This window comes from Eleutherodactylus coqui, chromosome 7, assembly GCF_035609145.1.
Source record: "Eleutherodactylus coqui strain aEleCoq1 chromosome 7, aEleCoq1.hap1, whole genome shotgun sequence".
Taxonomy (NCBI): Eukaryota; Metazoa; Chordata; class Amphibia; order Anura; family Eleutherodactylidae; genus Eleutherodactylus; species Eleutherodactylus coqui.
Window position 1 is genome coordinate 210,121,281 of NC_089843.1, and position 19,572 is coordinate 210,140,852.

Sequence of the window (19,572 nt, forward strand, 5' to 3'; positions counted from 1 at the left end):
AGTGCGGATGCCCATGGTAACCTATAGGTGGCTTGAACTGCGTAATTCAAGTCCGCCCGTGGACATTGGGCCTGAGGCTGGCTGCACATGACCAGATTTGCATTGCAGAATCCGGAGCGGGTGTCCGCAGCAAAAACCTTCCATAGCATGCTATGGAAAAACGCTTTTTTTGACACACAAGTAGAAATTAATTGCGATTTTCTGCCCACGGAGGAAAGATCGCAGCATGCTATATTTTTGAACGGATTCTGCGCGGACGGCTTCCATTGAAATCATTGCAGAAAGGTCATGGATTCCGCGTCAACGCTAAGCAATGACACGGGAGAAGCGGGGAGTTAAAAAAAAAAAATCTGTACTGCGCATGTCTGACGACAAGCGTGCGGGCAATCCGCAGTACAGAAGAGGTGGCCGAGATGACAGCTACAAGCGGACACTGGCCGTGCACAGTGTCGGATTTAGCTGTGGGCTCCCGCATGCGGAATCCAACCCAGTCGTGTGCACTTGGCCCTGTAGCAGCTCTCAGGGCCTAGTCAAACAAAGATGGTTGCACAGCTTCTCTGACTATCTGCTTCACGCTGTATATTAGTATGCATCAATATTCTAAGACACTACACCTGCTTTGATTGAACAGTGCTGCCCCCATGAGATGTATTGGCCAGTCAGATCAGCATAGAGTGTCTTAAACTGCCAATGCATTCTAGTATGCATCAGGTAGTCAAAGAAGCAGTGTGGCTATCTTTATTTGTTCAGGCCTGGATCACTTTAAAGGGGTTGTCCAAGATGCAAGCTTGCATTTTTTCAAATTTATATTAATTGAACAAATTTCCAATTTACTCAGTGCCCTGCTTTCTCACTCGGGACTGCAAAAATATTAAGTATTCTGTGTAATACATTTGTTATTCAAGGGGTTAATATAAATTAGTTTGATGCACGTAGAAGCAGCATTTCCTAGAAACCATATTTAGTCATTGTACCTGCATTCCTTTACTCACTAAAATCTTGTAATGATTTGCACATTCTACTGTGACTAGACCCTATACCTTTCTTTGTTCTATTTGTGATCTATAAATAAACTTAACACTGGTTTGGTCCCCTCAGAAAGAGCACAGTGGAGACTTACACAGTATGCTGAAAAAAGAAAAATGTCCATTCACTTCAGCCTGTTTCCACCACCTCTTGTTGATCCAGGTGAAGCAAAAAATACCCCAATGAGATAAGCCATTTTTTTTCACCCACCCTGGGTGAAAAAAATCCTTCCCAACTTCATAATGGGAGTTAGAATCACACAGTTGATTTCTCTCATTCTTTCTCTGATGAATGATTGTTAATCAATTTGTGAGAACTCAGATCATGGAAGCTTAATTGCCGATTCTAAATTTAAATGAGTGCTCCAACAGGTCTATGGGCACATAATGCTGCTGTGATAGCCAAGGAAGTTCTGCTTTTGCAGCTGCTGTGGGTTTTTCGTTAAAAATCAGTGTCGGATTTGTCTATGGCATATATGTGCTATGTGAACTTGGCGTAAGAAAAGTTAGGATGTACTTTGGTAAAAAATCATATTATTAAAGGGTATTTCCACAACTTTGAGGGCTCAGTCACACGGGCCTGAGCCTCTACAATGTCACATGACTGATATTAAGAACTCGGTATGCACTTTGGTGCTAAGTAAAATAAATAATGTGTATATATCATGTTGATGTACAGACCATTCCTAGTCAACCTAAAGGTGTGCGAGGTGTAAATAAATTCTATCAGTTGGCTTTTTCCACAATGTGTCAGGCTCGTCACTTGTTCTACAAATCTGAGTTTTGTACATATAAGTAATTATTTATGGTAAGTGGTTAAAATTTAGTAACATGAATCTCACATTATCTCTCCATCAAGACTGGAAAGGTGTTCTTAACAGATTTATTGGTTAATTTGGGATGGCATGCAGGTGGTTGCAATATTTATGAGACCTGTAATTACTTTTTGTAAAATGAGTTCCATAGAGAAATCAACTCACAGTGATGAAATGTGATGAGTTGCTTCTGCATATCCAAAGTCTCGCCGTCACACAAACTGAATGTCATAATGCAATATCCAGAGCTCCTTTCACCCGGCCAATACTTTTATTAGCTGAAAACACCATCTATTTACTATTGCAGCCATTCTTCGCCTTGGGCGCTGAGAGTGAATACTCCCTAAATTAGTAATTAAACACTCTGAGTTTATGTCTCATACAGCAACAACCCCTTTCTCATTATTTTAGGGCTATGAGTTGGTACTAAATCATATCCTAGCAGCATATAAAAAGTTTTCATGGAACTAGAAAGCTTGAAATAATGAGTGACCAGGTTTAATGTATTTGTAATATATGTACTAAAATATAAAAAAAAGTAAACCTGCTGCATCTTGTGTGACTTTGAGGGAAGTCTCATGGAAATCGGGATAATGCATTTTGTTACACCTTTTTCTCCCTCTTTTACTTAATCCCTGCTTGGAAAGTCCTAATACAATGTCTATTTTTTTCATTAATGAGGACATTGGTGTCCATTTAATATGTCAGCGCCTAGTCTGATAGACTGAGCTCTCACGATCACATTGCAGTGTGCCGATAGGTGACCAGGGAGCCCTCTCCCCAGAGGCGTAACTTGAGGCTTCTGGGCCCCAGTGCAAAACCTGTAACAGGGCCCCCAGCTATAATGCTGTATTCATAGTACTGGGCTCCCTATATGGAGAAGAGAGGCCTTATGGGCCCCCTAAGGCTCCTGGGCCCGGGTGCAACTGCATCCCCTGCATCCTCTATCGTTACGCCAGTGCCTCTCCCACTGACACACGCATGCATGCTGCGGTCACTATTGATTGCGTCATGGAAGATGTTAAACAGTCAGGAACGTTTTCTCTACTTTTTCCTCTGTCTGCTTAAAGAGATTTTATCATGAGTATAAAAACTTTTCCAGCTGCTTGTGCTGTTTTAAAATAAAAGAAATAGACCCTAATCGCCTCTCCTTGGATCCCAGAAGCGGAGCTGAGCGGATCATAGTGCCCTGGCGCTAGCTTTTGGGTAGATGGCTGAGCGGAAGCATGTGACCTCTACAGCCAATCAGAGGCCGCAGCATCACATCCTCAAACTACTGTCATCATGGCACCTAGGATATGAGTGCTTATGCCAGAATTGCCAACGGTGACATTGGGACCATCTACCCAGAAAACCGGCATGGGGGCAATGTGAGCTCCGTTTCGGGGGTCTGAGGAGAAGTGAATATAATCTATTTTTTTCATGTGCCCAGCTGCTAAAAAAATTTTATTCTCATGATAAAACCCCTTTAAACCTCCACCGCAGTAAAAAGGCAATTGTGTGGGTTTAAAGCCCCTTAGTGACCGCCATTAAAAGGCGTATGGGAGGTCGCTAACGGGTTGAATATGGTTCTTTTATTTTCTTTGTATTTCTTTTATTTCTTGATATCCAGTCTATGGTGTTTTTTGTACGTTTTGCTTTGTTTCAATAAAAACGATTCTGAATTTTAAAAAAAGAACCTCAAATTTATACACATAGTAAATATAACAGTAATGCAGTTCAAAATTCATATATTCAATGTTCGCATATATCTTGGCATTTGCTGTTTTACTTTATCTTAATGTAACTGCAGTCTACATTGTTTTATATTGGAACTTACAGCTCTATAATGTTCAGCAATATATCCCTGCTTACGATCCTGGAGTCATCCCATTCCTTTTTCACTATGCAAGGTTTTCCAGTGAGTAAAACATTTGAACAAACTGTAGTACCTTGTGCTTCCCCAGCTGACCAATCAGGCTTTATTTTAGTATATAAATTAAGTTCCGTCCCCTCCTCTCAGAGGGCGCTGGTTATTCCTTTTGTGGTGAGGTTCTTGTCCGGTTCATGTTCTTCGGTTACCATCCCTGTCTCACATAAGTCCCTGGTGTTTTTCTTATCATCTGGTCTGGTTCATCTGTTACTTGATGCTGTCATTATTATTGATATCTACATCTGTCAATATTTGCCCCTTTACTATCTAGGAATAGTCTAGGTAGCCCTAGCTACTGGATTTGGAGCCGCCCTCGTCAGGGCGATTGCCCCACTTTCAGGAAGGGTTTTTCCAATCTCAGCACGATAGGGTGGGATTTCCCTTTCCCCCTTTTTTTGTTACATTATATCTCATATTGTTCTCTGAGCTTTTACTATTAGACGATTATTACATCTGATCTTTAAGTGGTGTTTTGGTGTCCAGCTCAGACATAAAAGATGTGTTCACATGTAGCAGATTTGGTCCAGATTTTCTGCAACAGAAAATTATACACCAAAATAGGCATTGGGTAATAAAGGCAACAACATCCGTAAAACTGAAGGCTTTATTAGGGATCCAGATAAAACAAATGTAAACAGGAGACAGAGTCACATTCTTACATGTTTCAGTCTGCTTGAGCTCTTCGTCACAGCACGTGGATAATAAAAAAAAAAGAAAAAGGTGGAGGATCCCCGTAGTGGTTTTCCTGGTCGGCAAAGGACAAGTGATAAGTTAGTGGTAGACTTGCACATGTGGAGGTGCTGCCCGCCAGTCTAAATCTGTGGATAGCAGGTCATACAGCATAGTCGATAGTTAAAAATTTTGTGCTGGGCGCCACTTTCCAAAAAGAAGTAAGAGTAAAAGTATAACTGGTATTCTTTACCGAAAACCAGCAAGAAAACACATTTCGAGGCACAGCCTCTTCTTCAGTTGAGCTGGGGCAGAACACTATTGACTATGGACAAAATATTTGATAGTATCTATTGGCCGACATAGTTGAACGCCGCCGGTGCCGGGAGAGAGGAAGGGAAAGTCCAGAATTGCAGCCACTTGTAACTCCTTCAATTGAAGATGTGAAGCTGCTGTCGATCCATGTCAGAATGGTTCAGTTTTTTCCACTGCTGAAAATCCATACCAAATCCATTACATGTGAACAGATCCTAAATCAAGATTTGTCCCTTTTTTTTTTATGAAGAAGTCTAAAACACTGCAGTGAGATATTTGCTGAGAGTCTATTATAAATTTTAAGAAGGTTTCTAACTAGAGATGAGCGAGCGTACTCGGTTCGGGTGTTTTTGCACTCGAGCATTGCTTTTTCCGAGTAACTGACTACTCGGACGAAAAGATTCGGGGGGCGCCAGGGGTGAGCGGGGTGGTTGCAGAGGGGAGTGGGAGGGGGAAGAGAGAGGGAGCTCCCCCCTGTTCCACACTGCTACCCCGCGCTCCACCACGCCGCCCCCTGGCACCCCCCGAATCTTTTCGTCCGAGTAGTCATTTACTCGAAAAAAGTGGTGCTCGAGTGCAAAAACACCCGAACCAAGTATGCTCGCTCATCTCTATTTCTAACTCATTTTTTTTCTTTGGAAGGTCCTTGTTAGTAGTGGTTTTTTTTACATTTATTTTATATAAACATGCAGCATGCTTAAAATATTGATGCGGAATGTCATGATCAGAAAGAACCAATTAGGAAATTACTCAGATTATAAACAGTGCATTTTGTGTTAGCCTTTCAATTTTTGGGCTTCTACTTTTTCGATGTCTGTCCAGTAGGACAAAAAATTTGTCTTGCGGGAAAGCCAAACTTTCTTCAATATTTTTTGAAACTTTTTGTATGGTTCCCTAAAAAAGTTGATATGTTTTTACCTTGTTTGTTTCAAAGCAAGGCCTGGTTACAACAGATGGCGGAAGTGCTCCCCCGAGTATCCCAGAACTTTTGTCTGTAAGTCTACATATTGCCGACGATATCAGTTAATGTAACATTGATAATGGCAGCCGCCATATTGCCTCTTTGAGGGCATCCCTTATGGTTGTATACACGGCCCTTCAATAAACCCTACAAAAAGAAATCAGGTGGCATCAGGTCTGGTGGTCTTGTAACAATATTGGATAGACAGTAGCACACACACTAATCTCAGACATGAGGGAGGTTTGGACTTGACAAAGACCGCTGTTCATGTGGTTGAAACGTTGGCGCTTTTGGGCACAATAAAGACGACCTTCACTGGATGGTGTGAGTGACTCTATTTGCAAACACCCCTGGATGCTGCTTTTGCACTTTTTTTGTGGACTTTATAGGTCTGCTGGTCTTGGTGGCCACAGATATGCGCGCAATACGCAGAGAATAGAACCCATTGATTTCAGAGGGTTCATTCGCATTTTTCGAATGAGCAAAAATATACAGCATACTCTATTTTGTGTATATTAGCATACCAAAGAGTCCCATAGAAGTGACATAGTATGTAAAGACAAAAAAAGACTTATGGCCATCCAGTTCAGCCTACTAACCCCAATGTTGATCCAGAGGAAGGCAAAAAAAACCCCTCAATGAGATAGAAGCCTTCCTGACTCCAATCGGGCATTCGGAATAATTCCTGGATCACGGCCCTTCTGACGTTATTAGCGACCATAACTATAGATGAGGGGAGTATACTCGCTAAAGGCAATTGCTCGAGCGAGCATTGCCTTTAGCGAGTATCTCCCCCGCTCGAGACTGCAGGTTCGGGTGCCGGCAGCGGGCACGGAGCTGCGGGGGAGAGCAGGGCGGAACGGAGGGGAGATCTCTCTCTCCCTCTCTCCCCCCGCTCCCTCCTGCTGACAGCCGCTACTCACCGCTCCCCCGCGCCGGCACCCGAACCTTCTGTCTCGAGCGGGCAGATACTCTCTAAAGGCAATGTTCGCTCGAGCAATTGCCTTTAGCGAGTATACTCGCTCATCTCCAACCATAACATGTAATATTGTATTGCTCAAGAAAGGCATCCAGGCCCCTCTTGTACTCTTATCAAGTTCTCCATCCCCACATTCTCAGGCAGAGAGAGTTCCATAGTCTCACTGCTCTTACAGTAAAGAACCCTCTTCTATGTCAATGTAGAAACCTTCTTTCCTCTAGATGTAGATAGCGCCCCCTTGTTACATTCACAATCCTGGGTATAAATAGATCATAAGTCTATGGAGATGTGTAAATGCTCACGCAATACACAAGGGAGGCGCAAAAAACTGTGCAAAAGCATGGGTATAAGAACACATCTGAACCTCATTAAGCTAAATAGTCTTTTTTAAAAGGCTGGCCGGATAGGGGGTAGGGTGTTGTGCGCATATATGACCATGCCCTAAATGTGCAAAAAAGTACAGTACAATGCGCAGACATGAAAGCAAATCAACCTTGTTCATAGCGCAAATACGTATCGCTGAATCGTGCGCATTTGCGCCTGCGATTGTGTGAAGGAGCCCTTAATGATTACTGCCTGCACGCATTGTAATCTGTCAGGTAGCAGTGAGTATGCATGGGCCAAAACAGCAAGCAGATAACATTGTATACATTTATGTATACTACCCTGTTTCCCTGAAAATAAGACAGTGTCTTATATTAATTTTTGCTCCAATAGATTGAACTTTTTTACATGTACAGCTGCCTGGACACTATTTATATTGTCCTTTTTTATTAACTGTAAATAGGGCTCAATTTTGGAGTAGGGCTTATACTTCAAGCATTCTCAAAAATACTGAAAAATCTTTCTGCATCCTCAAAAATCCAGAAAAATCCTGCTAGGTCTTATTTTCAGAGTATGTCTTATTTTCAGGGAAACAGGGTATATGCATGTTCCCAATCCGTGTCTTCCCCATGTGCATTACTGCCGGGGTTGGAACTCTGCCTTGTTCGAAGCTTTTTTCTTTTATAACTATGGAAAGTGGAGCACATTTTAATTGATGTTTTTAATTTCTGGTAATAATGATTGCAAATGTAAAACCATCTGCATGTATTATCGAGATGGAATGACAATGTTTAAAAGAGAACTTTGGAACGCTGTCGTATCATTTATGCTATATGGAAAAAACAGCCTCTCCTCCAGCGGGATTTTATTGCATTTACAGTAATATATCAATTAAACAGTTTTCAGCATACAGAAAAGAGACTGAAACACATGATTACAATTAGAGGAGCGCCATCAGTCAGCGCAGTGTAGGGCTGAAGGCTTCACTGTGACCAAACATGACCGATGATGCCATTGAGTGCGATTCACTATGTTTTCCCACATATCCCACATCATGTCCTATGCAATGCTCCGAAAACATGTCAGCTTTAGGGCAAGAGGTTCAGACTACAGATGCAGCAATGTTTAACTTAAAGGGGCTGTCCCGCGCCGAAACGTTTTGTTTTTTTTTCAATAGCCCCCCCGTTCGGCGCGAGACAAACCTGATGCAGGGATAAAAAAAAAAAACCAGATAGTACTTACCCGAATCCCCGCGGTCCGGCGTCTTCATACTTACCTTGTGAAGATGGCCGCCGGGATCTTCACCCTCGGTGGACCGCAGGGCTTCTGTGCGGTCCATTGCCGATTCCAGCCTCCTGATTGGCTGGAATCGGCACACGTGACGGGGCGGAGCTACGAGGAGCCGCTCTCCGGCACGAGCAGCCCCATTCAGAAGGGAGAAGACCGGACTGCGCAAGCGCGTCTAATCGGGAGATTAGACGCTGAAGATTAGATGGAGCCATGGAGACGAGGACGCTAGCAACGGAGCAGGTAAGTGAATAACTTCTGTATGGCTCATATTTAATGCGCGATGTACATTACAAAGTGCATTAATATGGCCATACAGAAGTGTATAACCCCACTTTGTTTCGCGGGACAACCCCTTTAAAATGACCCTCCGATCCTGGAGAATCAAAGATGGCCGCACCGCTTCTCTGACCACCCGATGCACACTGTGTTTTAGTATGCATCATTAGTCTAAGGTACTACATGCTGCTTTAATTAGAGAGTCCTACCCACGTGAATAGGACTGGCCAGTTAGGGCCGCATGTAGTGTCTTAGACTACCAAATGGAAGATGGAACAATACCTCTGCAGCGCCACCTATTGCAAGGCAACATCCCTGCAAGTCAATGTTAGACCTTTTAACAAGTCTTGTAACAATGACTGGGAATTGTGCGCCAAAGTCAACCATGCACAGACAGCTGTTTTGGGGGGACTGCTCCTCATCAATGGGCAGTAGGCTTCTGGCTTGGCTAGTGAATGGCCTGTAGACGTGAGTTGGGAAGGATATCATTTCTCCATAGGCAGAGCACCTGGAAGGTGGTAGGAGGCATATAACACTATGCATGCTCCTCTGGGAAATATGCAAATGGAAAGATGAAACAATGCCTCTACAGCGCCACCTATTGGAAGCCTTCCTGCAAGTCAGTGTCGGACTTTTTAACAAGCCTTATAACAATGACTGGGAATGATGAGCCAAAGCCAAACATGCACAGATGGTCCTCATACCTTCTAGGTTTTCCCCCTAAGAAGAAACTATACCATTTTCGACCCACCTTAGATTACCAATGCATACTAATGCAGAACGTGTATTAGGTAATCAGAGAAGTGGTGCAGCCATCTTTCTTTGTCCATGACTCGCTGGTTCCTCTAAGGAACTGTGGCACAGAACGTTTGCCTGCCTTTTTAATAGCTTTTTAATGGTGATGGGTTGAGTTTTGCTACATATGTACATAGCTATATTGTTATGGCCGTAATACATAGATAGGCTACTGCACCCTTCCTAACCGTCTATTAACAGCTGTTCTAGAGGATGTCCTAGAAGATGTTGAAGCAAACATAGCCAGACTCATGTTACATTGAGTAGTTTAGACTACCGGGCTACACAACCAGACTGATAGGTGGTAGCCTAGACTACATAGCCAAACTATGTAGAGGTGATTTAGAGGATAGAGCCGGGATGAGGCACTCTGGTGCTGTAGGCACTAAGGAAAATTGCACCGAAACCAGAAAATCAATTTCAAATAACTATTATTGGGTCATTGGTAGAACAGATGCTAATAGAAACATCACTGGTGGTCTAGGTACATGAAAAAGTTATTGGGCCCATTTCTGAGTCAATTACGCAATGTCCAGCTGTTGACTCCAACGCTCTATGTCCATCAATCACTGGTCTACAACTTGACTGGTAAGATCTGACTATGCAGAGCCAGGTCTGAGTGGTTACATCTGGTTCCAAGAGTATGAGAAGCAGTGTGATGATGAGCATTGCCCAAAGATATTTTAACCCCTTAAGGATACACGATGTACAGTTACATCCTGTGCATTTGGAGTTTGTATGTTAAGGGACCGGGAGCCAATCCCGCTCCATACAATATAAAGGCTGGCTGTTTCTTACACCTGACACCCACCCACAACAACCACGATCAGTATGAACATTGATCACGGCTGTTAACCCATTAAATGCTGCCGTCAGTTCTGACAGCGATATTTAAATCCACCGATCAAAGTTTGGGGGTTCCGAACCACCCCTCGCAATGCAATTGCGAGCTGCCATTCAGTTTTCATGTCAGCCTGAGACCTTCTTAAGGCCCCCAGTTCTGACATGGCTGATTGACTATCAAGCCATGCCTGTGGCTTGATAGAATGCCTGTCCGATTGTAGTATTATGTAATACTATAGTACATGAGCAATCAAACGATCGCAAAATCAACTAAAAAAAATACCTTTTCCCATATTTATAATTAAAAACTTGGCATCATCGTAATTGTACTGACCCACAGAATAAAGTTATCTTTAAAAAAAGTAATTTTGCCGCAGTATGTACACTGTAAAAACAAGACCTGCCCAGAAATGGCTGAATTGCATTTTTTTTGCATTTCACTCCATTTAGAATTTTTTTTAAAAATTTTCCAGTATAGTAGCATTGAAAAAAACAACTCGTCCTGAAAAAAAACGAGCCCACAGACAGCTATGTCAATAAAAAATAAAAGTTTAGGATTTTTTTGAAATTGCAAGGAAAAAATAAAAATAAAAAATGGTCCAAGGCCTTAAAGGGGTTGTCCCGCGGCAGCAAGTGGGTCTATACACTTCTGTATGGCCATATTAATGCACTTTGTAATGTACATTGTGCATTAATTATGAGCCATACAGAAGTTATAAAAAGTTTTTCACTTACCTGCTCCGTTGCTAGCGTCCTCGTTTCCATGGAGCCGACTAATTTTCGCCGTCTAATGGCCAAATTAGCCGCGCTTGCGCAGTCCCGGTCTTCTTCTTTTTTCAATGGGGCTGCTCGTGCTGGATGCCGACTCCGTGTAGCTCCGCCCCGTCACGTGCCGATTCCAGCCAATCAGGAGGCTGGAATCGGCAATGGACCGCACAGAAGCCCTGCGGTCCACCGAGGTAAGTAAGAAGTCACCGGAGCGCGGGGATTCAGGTAAGCGCTCTCCGGTGTTCTTTTTTAACCCCTGCATCGGGGTTGTCTCGTGGCGAACGGGGGGGGGGGGGGGTTGAAAAAAAAACAACTCGTTTCGGCGCGGGACAACCCCTTTAAGGGGATAACATATCCTTGTCATTTACATGGGTCATGCCCCCAAGCAATGCTAGCCTACTACATTCCGGTAGCTAGTAGTTCATCTATTCTTCAGCACACCCTGAACCTCATAACAACCTTAGATCAAATGCCAAAATAAATAAGTACAGTCCCCCAAATGAATTGAGGCCCCAGAATAACCCCCGAATGAACCCCAAAATTTAGACCCAGACTAGGCCGCCAAAAAAATTAAATATAGACCCCAAAGCTTCTGAATGACTACAAACACAAGACCACTGTGTAAATATATACCTTAGTCCCCAATATGGACCCCCACCTGAGACAATAATAAAAGCTGATCCCAGAATAAATAGTGACGCCTAAACGAATAAAAACTACCTAAATAAATTCAAAAAAATCGAAAATGGTGCAGACAACACAGCCAAGCAGAAGTGATGGGGTCTGGTCTATACATATACAGTTAGGACTTAGAAGTTATGCTACAAATGTTTTGGGTTATTTTCTACCAGTGGTTAAAAAAATAACACAGCATTCTGGGAGTTGTAGTTTAATCACCGGATGACTTTCATAGTTGGCTTCGTCAAGCCATCCACTGTCAATCACGGCCGGTTTGGCTAATGTGCGTTGTGTGCAGGTTCGGAGAAGCGCTGGTTATTGTTAGCAGAAAATCGAACAATGCTATTCTGTCTGCTGTGGACGGAGATTAATCTGCCTCCCGAAGCCCATAGACTGGCCTGAATGATTAGTTAATCCAAGCAAAAGCATGATCACCTGATAGGAGAGGAATACAAAGGCCATAAATGTGTCTCAACTGCCGGGTGATTCATGCTTGAATCAAGAATGTTAGCGTCCACGGATCACAAGCTAGCGGTGTGCTTCTGTCGTTAGTCTGACATTGTCTCCACCGCATGGCACAATAATTACAGCTGGCAAGGCTTGAAAGAGAGCTGCTGTAGCACATCTCAGCACTTGCTTCTCTTGCTCATATTTTCACATTTCCTGTATCGTTAGATTGCTTTCTATTATGATTGCTATCATTATTAGTAGTATCAAGGGTGGATCATTGATATGTGATCGGTCGGTGCCACAAAAAGGCATTTATGATATAATGCAAGGCATTGGAAGTTCATGTTGTTTGAAAGACAACATTCAATCCAGGAAGGCAGATTTCATCCCACTTTGGGCAAAAAATAGGGACGTTTCGAGCAGAGCCCTGAACCTGAACGAATACCAAAGGCAATGTTATGTCCATCACATTTTTGCCAATCAATACTTCTATTTATAAATAGGACTACTTGGGATCGGTAGAGAAAAGTGCAACGGGAGACCATTGTGATTTCACATCCAATAGTGTTTATATGTAGTGTGTTGGTGGAAGGGGCGGTGGGGTGGGTGGTGGGGTGGTGGCATTCGAAGCTGGCTTTAGAATTTTCTGCCCAAACATACAGGAGGAGATTTATTAAGGCCGGCTTTTCATACGTTAGTCTTAATATTATCCGTGTTGATGCATGATGTACCTAATATATGAAGGGGTGCACGCCTCTTCATATATTAGGTGGATCTCAAATGCTTTGTGCGCCTACACAGAACTCTACGCCAGCTAGAAGATGGAGTAGATATCTAATATGATTTTAGATCAGTTTCTGGTGTAAATGAAACATAAATGTGTCAATCTGGGGCAGCTACACCCCCTACTGTCAAGTTATGTCTTCTCTTCACAAAGTAACGCAACTTTCAAAAAGTTCCAAAACTTTAGCACAAGCTAGTTTTGTGCCAAATTTTAATGCCAATGAAGGATGATAAATTTCCCAACGGCCCCTAAAGTTCAGCATGATAGGTCCGTGCACCAGCTGAGATTGTCCCACCCCTGATGTCAACTGTTGGTATGACCTTGGTTATACAGGCCTATTTATGCTATCACTATGATGTTGTAAATACGCTTTAAGTTAGGGCCTCAAAGAAAAGTCATGGTGAGATTACGGCAACGGACACTCAATCTCAATGTTTCCCTATAGAAAAAAAAGACCCTATGAGCCAGAATGGAGAGCTGCTGGCAAGCTGTGGCTCTTGCAGATTTGAGTTGTCCTTGTATGACCTGGCTTGGTCCTTCATCTGTAGGGAAAATGAAGAGCTGATGGCAGCTTTCCCGAGCAACATCACTTGGGGGATGCAGAAGCAGGAACTGAAGCTGATCCCTTTGACATCTTCCCTAATAAAGGGGTTTTATTTAAGGAGACAATCTCTTTAAATGCCCTTTGAAGGGAATATAAATGTGCTAACATTCTTTTGGCAGACCATAAGAGGGTGCAATGAAGTTACAAAGTATCTCAGTCCGATTGGGAAACCTCTTGTTCATGCATTGCATGTTTTACATTCCAGGCTTTATTTCGGAAGGTATAGTAAAAACATTCCCTTTTCTCTTACGTTTTGTTGGTTGTGAATGAACATGGCCTACCGGATTCCCATGGCCTACCTGGTTCCCATGCCCTACCTGATTCCCATGCCCTACCTGATTCCCATGGCTTACCTGATTCCCATGGCCTACCTGATTCCCATGGCTTACCTGATTCCCATGCCCTACCTGGTTCCCATGCCCTACCTGATTCCCATGGCTTACCTGATTCCCATGGCCTACCTGATTCCCATGCTCTACCTGATCACCATGGCCTACCTGATTCCCATGGCCTACCTGATTCCCAGGCCTTACCTGATTCCCATGGCCTACCTGATTCCAATGCCCTACCTGATTCCAATGCCCTACCTGATTCCCATGGCCTACCTGATTCCCAGGCCCTACCTGATTCCCATGGCCTACCTGATTCCCATGCCCTACCTGATTCCCATGCCCTTAGAGAATGGTAGAATGTTCAGGAACTGGATTGTACATTTTTCTTCTTCAGAATAAGCTGTTGGCTCGGATGTCACATTTGTCCCAGCATATTAGAATGGCAGATTGGATATTATGTCACAAGCTGTATGTGTTATGACTATATGTACTCAGGCAGACAGGACCAATATTTTGCAAAAAAAAATCTATGAGCTACATGTATTTTCTACCAGTATGCAGCAACAGATGTAATTACTAGATAACCTCTATCGAAAGCCTGTTACAGCTACTTTTATGATTTTCCAACAAGACCGTTATAAAGAGAAAAATGTTCTATGTTGATGACTACACAGAGCATACAAAGCAAAATCACACACGGCATAGAAACCACAATCTTGTTTCTTGGCTGGAATGTTAAAAGCAGTTTTCTTGGACTTTGATATTGAAGCTCTGTTCTTTAGAATAAGCCATCAATAAATACACAGTTTCCCTGAAAATAAGGCCTACCCTGAAAATAAGCCCTACACTGATTTTTGGGGAGACTTGAAATATAAGCCCTACCTTGAAAATAAGAGCTAGCTTTGTGGAGGCAGTATTTATGGATTGGTCAAACAATGCCGTAGCTCAGCTAATTCATAAATCCCGCCTCCACAACGCGATGGCTGTAATTGGTTCCGGTTCTGATTAAGCAGTTATTTTAACCCTATACTCATGGTTACTTTACATTGATAAATACACAGGTAACAATCTTTTATAATAGAAACACTCTGGGACATCTACTATTCCTGACCTATCCTCATGATAGGTCATCAAAAGTTGATTGGTGGTGTTCCACCAGGGATACCCAATGATCAGCTGATCGTCTGGCCCACTGTCAGTGCAGCAGGCCAAACATCATTATCGGTGGTTAGAGCAGGAAGCATAATGGATGACTTCACTCTCACTGAAATCAATGGGAGCGATGCCTCCTATTACACTTCTGGCTTCTCACTGCAATCAGAGACAAAAGTGTAATAGGAGGCATCGCTCCTATTGATTTCAATGGGAGTGAGGCGGTGTATTACACTTCTGGTCCTGACCATCGATGACAACGTATAGCTCATTGCACTGCCAGCAGACTGAATGATCAGCTGATCAGCAAGGATCCTAAGCAGCAGACCCACAAATCAACTATTGATGACCTATCCTACCCATACAGACAGTATGATCAACGGGCGGCAACGCGTTTCAGTGTTACGACAACACCTTTCTCAAGAGAACATCATTTGGCTTGAGAATACAATATAGCACAATATCACGAAGCGCAGTGACATCTTTTTCTAATAGAATACACACAGATTTATAGTCTATAAGCATGAAAAAATATAGGCCAGAGGACAGTACAGAGATCTCTCCCAGGATCTATTTGTACCCAGGACTGTGACTGTAACAAGGTGGCGCCTCCAGGTCTAGAGAAAAAAAGGTTTCTAAGCATACATAGAAGGGGGTTCTTTACTGTAAAAGCAGTGAGACTATGGAACTCTCTGCCTGAGGATGGTGATGGCCAACTGGATAAATGAGTTTATGAGGAGCCTGTATGCCTTTCTTGAGCGTTACAATTACATGTTATAGTCACTAATTAGTACAGAAGGGTTGATGATCTGGGGATTATTCCAATTGCCAGATTGGAGTTGGCGGGGGGGGGGGGGGATTTTTTCAATTAAATGGGGGAAAATAGATTCTATCTCATTGGGGTTTTTTTGCTTTCCTCTAGTTTAACATTGAGGGGGTAATAGGCTGAACTGGATGGACATATGTGTTTTTTTGGCCTAACATACTATGTTACTATACACAAATGTAGGGATAGCAACAAATATCCTTAAAGGGGTTGTCCCGCGAAACAAAGTGGGGTTATACACTTCTGTATGGCCATATTAATGCACTTTGTAATGTACATCGTGCATTAATTATGAGCCATACAGAAGTTATTCACTTACCTGTTCCGTTGCTAGCGTCCTCGTCTCCATGGTGCCATCTAATTTTCAGCGTCTAATCGCCCGATTAGACGCGCTTGCGAAGTCCGGTCTTCTTCTTTTCTGAATGGGGCCGCTCGTGCCGGAGAGCGGCTCCTCGTAGCTCCGCCCTGTCACGTGCCGATTCCAGCCAATCAGGAGGCTGGAATCGGCAATGGACCGCACAGAAGACCTGCGGTCCACCGAGGGTGAAGATCCCGGCGGCCATCTTCTCAAGGTAAGCAAGAAGTCACCGGAGCGCAGGGATTCAGGTAAGCACTATCCGTTTTTTTTTTTAACCCCTGCATCGGGTTTGTCTCGCGCCGAACGGGGGGGCTATTGAAAAAAAAAAAACCCGTTTCGGCGCGGGACAACCCCTTTAATTTTTCATTTCAGATGCATTTGAGCAATACAATAAATTTGTTAGGTATGTAATATTGTAGCTCCTTGCAAGACGCTAAAGGTGAACATCTTGTAAAATTCTCTTGTAGCAAAAGTATTTATCCATCGGCTATTGTGACATATTTTTGGGCCTTGGAATAGTGGTGCGGGGATGACAAATGACTTATTTCTTGCACTGTCCCATTACGCTGTTATCTGCTTCAACAGGCTTGAGACAGAAGCTACCAGAGGAAATAATGTTTATTTCTTTATCTGTCAGCCCTGGTAAGAATGACTTACACACATTCTGTATCAGATAACCCAGTGTGTGTAGACACATTGCACGGCTCGCCCTTTGTACCCACCTAAACTGTCTGCTAGCAGCACTACATTCAGTTTGCTTTACAACCAGAAACATCTCAAAGCGTTGTTCAAGAAATAAATCATATCAGGCAATTGGGTTTTGAACACAGAAATATGTGTTTTCACTGTTCGCTCATTATTTGCTTCCATAAGGTCCCCAGTGTGTATTCGGGAAAATTCTATTACCTATTAATTTTAAACACCGAGCCAATCTAAAAAGTAATGATTCATACTGCAGAGGTTGGAAATGTAGCTGTCACTTGAAACCACCAAAGTTATGAATTACATTTTTTTTTCAGCATTTGGCTTATAAGAAGGGGTTTGTTCACGAAGGATCTTAAAGAAATCCCTGCTAAGTTTACAGGGGCTCCTTTTTAGAAGTTTGGATGGCATTCTAGCTCCGTAGGATTATAGGCAGCGCGAACTTATATTCTGATGAGTTATGCACTTAGTGGCTCTGTAACACTGGTACATGCAGGATATATATTCAGCAACTATAACTTTTAGGCCCCCTTCACACGGGCGGATTTGTGCGCCAAAAATTAGCACGTGCAATACGAAGAGAATAGAGCCTATTGAAATGGGTTTGGATTTTCCTTTATATTTCGGTCGCGCAAAGAAAATGCAGCATGTTTTGTGCATTTGCTCACCTACAGTCCCCATAGAAGTCAATGCGGATGTGCAAATGTGCGCAGAGTACACTAGGAGATGCATAATTGCGCAGGAAAAACACATCTGGAACTCATTAGGCTAATTAGACCTTTCAATCGTATTTTTTTGCAGGTAATTCTGCACTTAGGCACGCTTAAATAGACATACACTGTGTGAATGTAATAGGGGTGACCTGAGTGGGAGACCCGCTGTGATGGGGAAGACCACGGGGAAACCAAGATGGATGTCATGAGTGGCTTTATGATCATCCTGCTAGCAGCACCAGCTTGGCCTTGCTCAGCCGCCAGCAGTGCATAAAGCTAACAGTGAGGAATGTAAATGTCACGTGACGCCAACACCCCTTCAAGGCCGCTATTCTCATAGCGTGAAATAAAGAGTCCACAGTCCAATAAGGATTTTTGCAACTGCAGGTGCATGGTTGTACTTTTTACTCATAACTGGGCTGCTTCCAACGTTCATCAAGTAGTTACTGGTGGGAAAACAACAATTTTTGGTACAGATGAATTTCTTCACTTCCACACCTTCACTGTTACACTCTTACTAGGAGACACTCTTCCCTCTGAACTCAGAATGTCTTCAGTCCCAGTTATCGGATAGACCGTCTGTGGGGCATATGCTCCTGACTTCTTAGCAGCATTCACTCAAGATTCTTGCTCTTGTTCTCAGACGTCTTGCAATGACTTTCCTTCTCTTTCCCTGGCAGAAGGACCATTACTCAATGCTCACCTTAGCGCAGGCATGTCCACCTCCTCTGGCTACATTTTCTCAACCTCTTTTTTTCCTAAACTCTGTCTCCCAGCTATTCACGTCTCTCAACTACGTCACTTACGCAGTTAAAGGGATACACATAAGAGCTCACTTACAGCAACCATCCACATATATACACACCACAGCTTCGGGCCATTACATGAAGAGGGCCTTAGGGCTCAGTCATACGTTTTGTGTTGTGCATGTTTTTTGCATTTGTGATTCGCATCTATTAGAACCAACATGTTTAATGGCAGCGGTCAAATGTCTGATTTTTACCTGTGCAAATTTTTTTTTACCGGTAACAAATAGGACAGCGAATTGCAAAACGCAACTAACTGCAGCATGAGGATTCTTTGGATGTGAAACCCTTGGATGCTGTGACATCCAAGGGTTTTACCTTGTGGTCAGCGGGCTAGCGGCAGCAGTGGCGGCCCCATTGACAACACACAGAGAAGATCGCGATCCTCTGGCACAGCTGTGACAGCTGTGGCAGAGGATTTCTTCATCTCCGCGGGAGTCCCATCGTCACTGAGCACTGTGACAGCACTGTCACAGTGTTCAGTGGCAAGAGGGACTCCCCGCATGGATGAAGAATTTCCCTGCCACAGCTGTGGCTCAGGAGCACGATGTTCTCCCATTGCTTTCAATAGGGCCAGTGCTTCTGCAGTCTAATTGAAAGCAATGGGCTGCCAGGAACCCCTGAAGTGATTTTCAGGGAAGGGCTTTAAATATAAGCCCTTCCCTGAGAATCATCCTTAGAATGTGTAAAAAAATGTAAAAAATATATACTCACCTCTCTGCCAATCACAGTCAGTGCTAAGCCATTCATTGAATGACAGCTGAGTGCTGCCTGTGATTGGTCCCTCCGCTCAGCCAATCAGAGACAGCACTCAGCCATTCGTAGAATTCAGCCATTCATTGAATTTAATGAATGGCTGAGCACTGCCTCTGATTGGCTGAGTGCAGGGACCAATCACAGCCAGTGCTCAGCTGTCATTCAATGAATGGCTGAGCGCTGCCCATGATTGGCTGAGTGCTCAGCCAATCAAAGACAGCACTTTCAGCAGGCAGGGATTTTAAATCCCCACTTGCTGAAAGAACTTCAGAGCAGTGCAGGAGGACCAAGCGGCTAGATGCGCCTGATCCCCGACAGCGGCGGAGAGGTGAGTATATATTTTTAAATTTTTTTACAAAATATAAGGATGATTTTCAGGGAAGGGCTTATATTTAAAGCCTTTCCCCGGAAATCACTGCAGTAGTTGCCGGCAGCCCAT

The 19,572-nt window shown here is 43.4% G+C and overlaps 1 protein-coding gene across 3 annotated transcripts in view; it reads left to right on the top strand.

Annotated features, from left to right (window-relative positions):
• Window positions 1–19,572, top strand: part of EPHA5 (EPH receptor A5) — a 450,721-nt gene that overhangs the window by 325,031 nt on the left and 106,118 nt on the right. The window lies entirely within an intron of this gene.